General features: G+C 47.7%; 1 long non-coding RNA gene across 2 annotated transcripts; it reads right to left on the minus strand.

The window, feature by feature from the left end:
- Positions 1-2,333: 2,333 nt before the first annotated feature.
- LOC308234855 lies at positions 2,334-9,768 on the minus strand. 2 transcript variants are annotated; one of them, XR_013959146.1, is made up of 3 exons: positions 9,485-9,768; positions 7,017-7,200; positions 2,334-4,879 (listed from the first exon to the last, which is right to left on the minus strand). It is a non-coding gene; the product is annotated as an uncharacterized lncRNA (long non-coding RNA). The 2 variants fall into 2 exon arrangements; XR_013959147.1 differs by having other exon boundaries at positions 6,986-7,200; positions 9,485-9,765.
- Between the last annotated feature and the right edge of the window lie 326 nt (positions 9,769-10,094).

Below are 10,094 nucleotides of genomic sequence, written 5' to 3' on the forward strand. Positions count from 1 at the left end.
CAGGGTACTACCTCCCTTCACCCAGCCGGTACCACCCCCAGACAACTCCCAGTCGAGGGGAGAATTTAAATATTATGCTTTTATTATAGAGGATACTGTGAACAGAGAATATAATTCATGTTGTTCACAGAAGGATAGCAAAGGCCTCCTCTTCACAGAGACCACTGACTTCACTAATAAAAGAGGCACCAGACTGCAAATTAGAACCACAGAGTCATGCAGTCTCTCTTTCAACGCTTTGGTCAGCAATGCAAAATCAGTCAATATTAGACAAAGAGTGATTTTCTGCCATCAAGCTGTGCCTTCCAAAGCACAGAAATTTTGGGACCCCACCATAACTGTCACCTCTCCATGCTGACAGATCGCAACTTTCCTTTCATCCCAGGGAGTAAATAGAACCAAAAAATGCAAGGTACAAAAGAAAAAAAAAACACCTTTACAAAAAGATCATGAATGAGAGCAGAGGACAGCAAGAGGTTTGCAGGACGGTGAATTGGTACCTGATACACTTCATCACAGCATAATATGAGAGCCACAATGGCCCTGAAAGAGGTAGCACTTCTGAGCAGAGGACAAGTGTTTTGGACAAAATCTGCATCAGGTCAATTCTTTAGGCAGAGAGAAAGGAATGAAGATCCTGCCAGAAGCTCGGAATATTCATAATTTACTCAAGCACAACCCCAGAGCATGCAGGGGTTGACGATGCACATTCTTCAGGTGAGCCAGGTGGTAGGGGTGAAAGAGCTTCCACACAAATACTCACAGTGACATAATTCAGGTTGTAGGCCTGAGCTGGTTAGCAAGTGCAATGCAGCTCCTTAAAGCTTCACTTGTACGTGAAACTTACGAGGAATCTAGCAGAGTGTATGTTCCAATAAAAGAGATTTATATTCAGGTAAATGGGTCTAAAAGCTTCTCTTTCAGTGTTGTTATTCTGAGTGAGAAAGATCAACCATTCCCTGCACATTTAAAGCTTTTCTCCAATGTGAATTCTCAGGTGTTGAAGGCAGGCAGATTTGTAGTCAAAAGATTTCCCACATTCAATACACTTGAGGCCTTTCTCCAGTGTGAACTCTCTCATGTTCAATGAGCTTAGATCTTTGGCTGAAGGAATTCCCACAATAACTACACTCATGTGCCTTTTCTCCAGTGTGAACTCTGGGGTGTTGAATGAGGTGAGATCTTTGTAGGAAGGCCTTACCAAAATGAGTATACACATAGGGTTTTTCACCAATTAACCCTCTGATATTCAATGAGACTATAGAGGTTTTCCTGAATGACTTCCCACATTCACTACATTCATACAGCTTTAATCCAGTGTGATCTCTGTGGTGTTTAATAAGGTGAGATCTTTGTCAGAATGACTTTCCACAATCACTACATTCATATGACTTTTCTCCAGTGTTAATTAGTTGGTGTTGAATGAGAGCAGAGCTTTCACGAAAGAACTGCCCACAATCAGTACACTCATAGGTCTTTTCTTCAGTGTGAACTCTGTGATGTTCAGTGAGGATAGACCTTTGACTGAAGGATTTCTCACAATCACTACACTCATAGGGCTTTTCTCCAGTGTGAACTCTCTTATGTTGAATGAAGTTAAATGTTCCCCTAAAAACGTTTCCACATTTGCTACACACATAATTCACTTCTTCAGAGCAGACACCCTGACGTGGAACAACTCTCTCCTTGCGGCTGGCAGCTTTTTCACATTCACGCCAATCATAACGACTATTTCCACTGAGAAATTTCTGTGAAATCTCACTGCCACTGTGTGGCTCCTCAGTGTTAACAGCCACCTGGTGCTGGAGAAGCTCTGAGGTGGCTGGGAAGTCTTCCCCAACCTCCCTACTGGTTCAAGGAACCCAAGGTAAGTTGAAGCTGCACCTGGTCACAAACAAGGCCCGGTCCATATTTCCCTTCCAGGGCTCCTCTTCACTGGCATCCCTCTGTTGCTGGTGAGGGTTTGCACTGAAACAGAAGTCTCTCAAACATGCATCACCGAGGAAGCCATTCTGCTCAAAGTCTGCTGCCTGTGACTCAGTCAGGTGCAGAATATCTTTGAACACTGAGACACACCACTTACACAAATGGGTCTTCTGTGTCGCTGGAGCTGTCTTAGCAGCCCTGACCTGTGACTCTCCTTTTACAGATACACTCTGTTCATAACAGGCCTCCCCATCATTTTTTAGACCAACAACCTGAAAACAGAAATGATGAGGAAATTAATGTTCACTTTGGTGACAGGAATGTCCCATTACAAGTGTGTTACACATAATACTAGGTGTACCGGTTAATAGTGGCGGATTTTGTAATCAAAGAAAACACGGTAATTTCAACAGAAACATCAAAAGTGCTTTATTCAAAGTAATGTCCTTCACTTTACACATTTTCCCCATCTTTCAGGTATTTGAGGATACCATCCCAATAGAACTTTTCTTGTTTTGAGGTAAACCATTCAGAGACCCAATTTTCCACTTCTTCATATTTTGAAGTGCTGCTCAGAAAGTGCGTGTGCCATCGATCGGAACAAGTGGTAATCTGAAGGAGCAAGGTCTGGTGAATTTAACAGGTGGGTTAATACTTCCCAGGCAAGATCTTTTAACGTATCTTTAACTGGTTTTAAAGTGTATGATGGTGTGTTATCATGAAGCAAAATTACTTGCCATGTCTTCTGGCACATTCTGGTCGTTTCACGATCAAAGTGTGGTTCAAATTGATTATTTGTTGTCGGTAGCGATCAGCATTAATGGTTTCACCTGGTTTTGGAAGCTCATAATACACATCACCTTCCTGATCCCACCAAACGCAGAGCATTGTCTTCTTTCCAAAGTGATTTGGCCTTGCGGTCAATGTTGATGGTTGACCTGAATCAATCCATGATTTTGTGCATTTGGGATTCTCAAAATAAATCCACTTTTATCGCCATTCACAATTCGATGCAAAAAAGACTTTCTTACGTGCTGTTGAAGCAACATTTTCCTGATGACTTCTCGGTTTTCCATTTGTCTTTCGTTCAGTTGATGTGGCACCCATTTTCCTTTCTTTAAAATCTTTCCCATTGCTTGTAAACGACCGGAAAATGTTTGCTGAGCAACATTTAATCTTTCTGCAAGTTGTTTTTGAGTTTAACATGCATCTTCATCCAATAATGCTTGTCATTGTTGGCCTTCAAACTTATCGGTTGATCTGGACGTTCTTTCTCTTTCACATCGAAATCATCACTTATAAAGCATTTAAATCAGTGTTCACAAGTATCTTGGCATGGAGTATGTTCACCATAAGCTTCCCGAAGTATACGATAACTTTTTCTTCAAAATAGAGTAATGAATTAAAACTTCCCATAAATGCTCTTTTTTTTTTTGCCATGAGATTCGACATTTTTTAAGCATAAAAATATCTATGATGTTAACACATTCAGAAAATTTGACATATGAAGTTTTGAAGCTTGCTGTCAATACAACAAAATAGCATACATATCAAATCGCATTATATCAACATATGTGTAAGTCCATCTATTGAAAAAAACTGCATTATTAACTGGTCCACCTAGTATATTGGTTTTATGCAATTGCCTGAAAATAAAAGATGTGCAACAAGGATTAATAAGAGGCTGCTGAGGAGTTCTGGGCCACAGAAGATCATCGAACAGGGTAGCCATGACCAGACATATGACTCAAATATGACAAATACCACATGGAAGAGAAGCAGGATCTCCCAGCACACTCTTCTGCTAACAGCCTTCACCAGGGCTCGTTTACTGGTGACACGGGCAAGCTGTGCATAGACTGGTTACATCTTTTCCAAGTAAAATTCAATGAATGAGTAGCTGCTGTTGGACGACTACTTGAGCAAGTGTGCACACCCCATAACATATGTGAGGCACATGTTGGAGAATACTGCAGAGGGAGCAGCTCAGCCAAACAGGTGACATAAAAATGCCACAACAGCGATAGAAGCCAGGAGGCAGGAAGCCACAGATGAAATGACAAGTCAGCAAAGTGTCAACTATGGGAAAGCAGAGGTAGAAATGAGGTGTGGCCTGTGGCACCTGCACCTAAACAACTGGACAAGAGCAGGTTCCTGGTGTGACCTGAGAAAAAGCCCTTATGTCATACCTAGCTCCTAGTTGCCCCTTAACAGGGCTAGGCTTCCTCCGAGACCATCTTGCATATTCACCCTGTGAACAAACCAGGGTTCTTCGTGCACCTTCTACTGTACAAATACTTATAACCTATATATTCCGAGTGCTGATGAAAGACAATGGAGGTGAGCAGCCAGCACGGGCCCAGAGGAATTCAGCATGCAACAGTATTTAAGAAGGACATATTACAAACAACAACTGAAGTAAGTCTTATAAGAACAGTCCATGGTTCGTGATATGATCATAACCTGGCACAAGCGGTCATAAAGAACCTTCAGCTAGAGAAGGGGGCAGAAGCAGAAGCCATGGATGTGGACAGTCACCCTCCCCCGGAGTTGAACATCACCGTGGGACCCATGAAGCTGTCTGCAGGTTTCCTGATTCTCAGACATTAACTGCACTTTTTGAGGCAACGGGTCTTGGGGATGTTTGGTGAGTCCATTGCTCAGGGCTCTCCACACAGGTCACAACTGGCAGCCACAGCACATTGGACGAGAATGTGGGGGCATCAGCAAAGCCCATGGTCTGGCTTTGAGAGAGAGGAAGCTACAATGGGAGAACAAAGGAAGAGCAGACATCACCTCCAGACACTAGAACATATGAGAAGGTCTTACCTACAGATGATACAAGTGCAAAAACTTCCATCATCACATCGCAAAACAGAAGTCTCTGAGCCTCATCAAGGAGCCCCCACTCCTCCCGAGAGAAGGCAATGGCCACGTCCTCAAAGTTCATATCCTGTCATAAGGGGGACAGTTCAGTTCAGTCCATAGTCAGCTTCTCTCCTAGGATTTTACATTCATCATACACCCCACCATCCACAACCATCCTCTTCCTCTACTACCTACATCAGAGTAGATACCAGGCCTTGGTCCCACCAAGGAAACCCTCTCCTTATGGTTCCTACTGATACTGTGTCTTCCCCCAACAATAAAGACCCATGACCAGGGAGATTATACCTGAAACTGGGCCTCACATTAGGCCATAGGCCACAATGCCTCCTGTCAATAACAGTGGGTGTCACCAACAAGGGCAGGAATAAATGTTGGCCATAAAGAGAGTGTGAGTGATTTGACACTGGTCTTGTGAGGCAATATCCTTGTAGTCCCCAGATTGTCCTTGCAAGACACCAAAATCCATGCATTCACATTTCATTCAACCTTTCAACCCCAAAACCAAGGTGCTGAGGCCATCACTTTGCACTACCCGCTGCACATAATTCTTAAACCACATTTCTCTCACACAGCTTCTTCTCAGAGGCACAACATCACACATAACACAATATGTCCTCACCAGGACGGTGGTTTCCTAATCACCTTCTTTTCCAAAATTATAGTTCACCTCCTCTGCAACCTATTTCTCTCTTACCCTCTATCTTGTCCCTCTAGTGGAGATTTTCAGCCCTGGGTGACCTGATGTATGCTACCTCATTCCTATTGATCACTGTAACAGCCCTCAACAACAGCAGGCAGGTGGGCACATATATGACACCGAAGCTCTGGAACCACTCTAAGAAGTATCTCATATCCTAAGTGGCCAAAAATAAAAGATTTTATATTCCTAATGAACATTAATTTTCCTACTATGAATTTCTCCATCTCAGTAGATGGTGCTTCCATTCCTTCAGCTGCTAAATCCAAACTTTCAGGTCATCTGACTCTTACCTCCCTCTCATCCTCCAAATTAGAATATCCAGGTGGCCACACCTAAAACACTGATCCCAAATCCAACTGCTTCTTCCACATCCACAACCATCATCATGGGCCAGGTACCATCACACTCACCAAGACCATCACAGCAGCTTCCGTCCTAGTCTTTCCACCACCTCCCTCTCACTCATTGTTCATCATGCTGCAGCCACAGGGCGTCTAATGAGACCTGGGTCAGATCACCTGCCTCTACTGCTCCAATTACCCCAAGGATCCCCTCACCTGCAGAAGAGACACCCAAATTGTCATAATGCTCTTCTAGCCCTGACTCCTGTCCCATTGTTACCAGTTCCTATTTTTAAAAAATGGACATCTGCTGCTCCCTGGATCAACTCAGTCTTCACTCCAAGCCTTGCACATTCTGGGACCTATGCATGGAGGGGCCGTTCACATCCAATTCCACTGGATGCCAACATCAGAGACCACTCATCTGACCCTAGACCTGGACTTAGGATGCTGAGCTTGGTGTCTCTACAAGTTCCCCAGGTCCAAGGATGAGAAGAGTAGGTGGACAGCCCCAGGACCCTACTATCTCAGGGGCCACAGGAGTGTGAGGCCCTGAAATAAGCTCCACAAACCAATCCCCCTAAGCGGTCCTGCATCTGCAGGAATCTGTGGAAAGAGAGAAGTCTGTTGAGAGCCTGGCAATCACCGCCAGGACCCAAGGGCTCAGGCCGCTGAGTACTATCGCCCAGGCTCCGGGCCAGGTAACCTGGAGTTAGCTGCATCCCCTCGAGGCCTCAGTCCTCAGCGCAAATGCTTGCTAGGTTCATTATCTCTTACAGGACTTCTCCTTCCTGTCCCGAACTGCTGTCCTCTCTCTCCTAGTCTGTTCTTCCTCTGTGCAGCTTTGGGAAATGTTTAGAACTCTACGTCAGACAACGAATCTCTTTTTTTTTTTTTTTCACAGCCATTGATCGCCCCAGCGTCCTGAGAATCATAGTAAAAAAATCTCAGGCAAAACTGCCCCTCATCTTCTTTGTTGCCTTTAAACACAAACACGACCAGGTTTCTCCAATCCTCCCAGCTCAGTCCCACCACCAAGTCCTTACACAATGGCACTGCAGCCTGTCACACTCTTTCCCCATCACACCTTCTGTCACCCACAGCGACTCACTGTTCCAGACACAGCTACCTGTGCTGCTGGACAGGACAGGTGCCCGCACCTGAGGCTGGAGGGTTAAATGGGGGTACCGCTGAGTTGAACTCTGTAAGCAGAGAGGAGTCTGGGAGGCAGGGAGGCCCCAATCCCGCCTATTGTGGCTCAACAAGCCTCAGACCACTTCACAGCGGGGTGCTGCCTCTGACGCCTGGTCCCACTGGAGACCTGGCTCCCGGAAGCCCCTGTCTCTGTGAACAGAGCAAACAGGTTAAAATGACCACCAGGTAAAGATGCTGAAAGCCCCGCCCTACACCATGTACACGTGGATAATGCGCCACCTGTTCTGGGCTTTCCTTGGCTAAACCCAGCCATGGTTAGGCGCATGGCCCTTTGGGTAATAGTGTATACTGTCTGAGGCCTTGCAGGTGGAATTGGGATCCCAGTCCCTCCCTGACCTTTGCAAATATTGGTGGTTGTGAACCCAGTGGCACTGGGAAATGACCACTTTATGTTTTGGAGGCTGGTTTCTGGGGAGTGTTGTCTGCAATGGATCTGATATTTGCACACATTTCATTTCCGATTCCGTGAAGCTCAGACTGCTCCTTGAGGTGAAAAGTATTATTTCACTTATTCCTGCAGACTACAATTTTAAACTTCTTTTAATGTGACTTTCAGAGAGAGGAAAAGACAAGGAGAGAGACACGCGGATTGGCTGCCTCCTACTGGCCTCCCACCCACCCCTGGACACTCAGCCAGGAAACCAGGCTTAGGCAACCTGCTGTGCATGGGGCGATGCTCAACCAACGTTGTCACTCCAGCTGTAAGAGGTTTTATTTTTAACATACAAATACCACATTACTAAGAGAAACAGCAGGCTATGAGAGAATATACACAATCCTATCCTATTGGCTTTATTTACTTTTAATTAATTAATTCTTATTTTTATTAATTTCAGAGAGGAAGGGAGAGGAAGAGGTAGATAGAAACATCAATGATGAGAATCATTGATCAGATGCCTCCTGCACGCCCCCTAATGGACATTGAGCCCACAACCCAGGCATGTGCCCTTGACTGGAATAGAACCTGGGACCCTTCAGTCCGCAGGCCGACACTCTATGCACTGACTGACTGCAACACTCCAGGCCACACCAAGGGACACACCAAAATTGTGGTGTTCTCATCTTGTTGGAATTACTCTTCCAATATATCTAACCCCCACTCATATTTTTAAAGGCCTTGGCCACTGGGAAGCCATTCTCTCTCCCCAACACTCCACATGACCACTCTGTCCCTTTGCTGTGTTGTGACACCCACCTCCCACCAACAGGGGCCCCAGCAGGAAACCAGTGCTCAGCTCACACTGTCCATGTGCCCTGCTACTACCATTATCATCATGACCACGGATCCCGATATTAAAGTGACCTACAGCCCTGGCTCCTGTGTCTCAATTGGCTGCACATCTTCCCATGCACTGAGAGGTGGCAGGTCATAGTCCCGGTCAGGGCACAGGCCTGGATTGAAGGCCGGATCTCCATCAGGTGTCCTGTAGGCGACTACCGATCCTTGTTTCTTGCACATTGATGTTTCTCTATGTTTCCCCTTCTCCCTTCCCTTCCATATCTAAAATCAGTGAAAGTATTTTTTTTAAAAAGAACCCTAACCAGTTTGGCTCAGTGGATAGAGTGTCAGCCTGCGGACTGAAAGGTCCCAGGTTCGATTCCAGTCAAGGGCATGTACCTTGGTTGCGGGCACATCCCCAGTGGGAGGTGTGCAGGAGGCAGCTGATCGATGTTTCTCTCTCATCGATGTTTCTAACTCTCTATCCCTCTCCCTTCCTCTCTGTAAAAAATCAATAAAATATATTTAAATATATATATATATATATATTTTTTTTAAAATAAAGAGAGAGAGACACCTGCTGATTCCTAAAAGAGCTCAGTCTTCACAAGAAGCCTTTGCACATTCTGGTCCCTAAACCTGGGAGGACCCCCCACATAGCACTCCACCCGTTGCCAAAACCATGGTCCGCTTCCTAAAGCCCTAGTCGTGGCCTCAGGACTCTGGGCTGATTGTCTGCCGGTCCCGGGGCAGGAAGAGGGGGGGACAGTCCCAGGACCCCACAACTCAGAGGCCACGACAGGGTGAGGCCCTGACATCAGCCCCACAGCCCAGCCCCTCAGCGGCTCTGCACCTGCAGGAACCTGTGGGGACGGAAGGCCTGTGGGGGGCCTGGCACCCACCGCCAGGACCCAGGGGCTCAGGCTGCTCAGGGCCCTGGCCCAGCCCCGGGGCCGGTGACGCCCGCACCCCTCGGGGCTCAGGGTCCCTCTGTGGTTCCCACCGCCCACAGCCCCGTCCCCTGAGGAGGAAGGGACGCTCCTCCCGGAACCGCCTCTCCTCCCCTCTGTCGCCTTTAGACACAAACAGGCCTGGGCTCCCCACCTCCCGGCTCAGCCCCCCACGGCCTTCCCCGGGGCATCGCAGCCCGTCGCCCTCCTCCCCTCACCCCCTGCGTCCCCCACGGGCACTCACTGCTCTGGGCGCTGCGACCTGGGCTGCGGGGCCTGAGCGGCGCCGGCCCCGAGGCTGGAGGGCCGATGGGGTGACGCTGAGTGGAAGTCTCTAAGCCGAGGAGTCTGGGCGGCACGGACGCCCCAACCCCAGCTTGTTGGGGCTCCACGAGCCTCAGACACACCCTGGACGCGGGGATACTGCCTCCCACGGCTCCTCCCACTCAACAACCGGGAGCTGAAGCCCACGAGCCCGTGAACGGAAGGCAAAATGTCCGCCAGCAGGAGGACGCCGGAAGTCCCGCCCTAAACGGATGCGCAGGAATCAAAATGCCCTTTACCGCCTCACAAGCGGGCACATTGCCTTCTGGGTAATGTAGTTTTCTCAACGGCCCAAAGGAGGGCTCGCGTTCCAGCCCCTGACCTTGGGGAATAAGGGTGTTTCAGCCCCGCAAGTGGCGCTGGGGAAGGAGGCGATGGGACCAGAGGATCCAGTTAACTGGGACAGACTGACAGACCGCCCAGGGAAAGGGGTGGGGAGGCCTGGAATAGATCCCCCAAAGAATATCTATACAGCCCTAACCAGTGTGGCTCAGTGGATAGAGCGTCGGCCTGCGGACTGAGGGGTCCCG

This window comes from Plecotus auritus (genome assembly GCF_963455305.1).
Source record: "Plecotus auritus genome assembly, chromosome: 10".
NCBI classification, from domain to species: Eukaryota; Metazoa; Chordata; class Mammalia; order Chiroptera; family Vespertilionidae; genus Plecotus; species Plecotus auritus.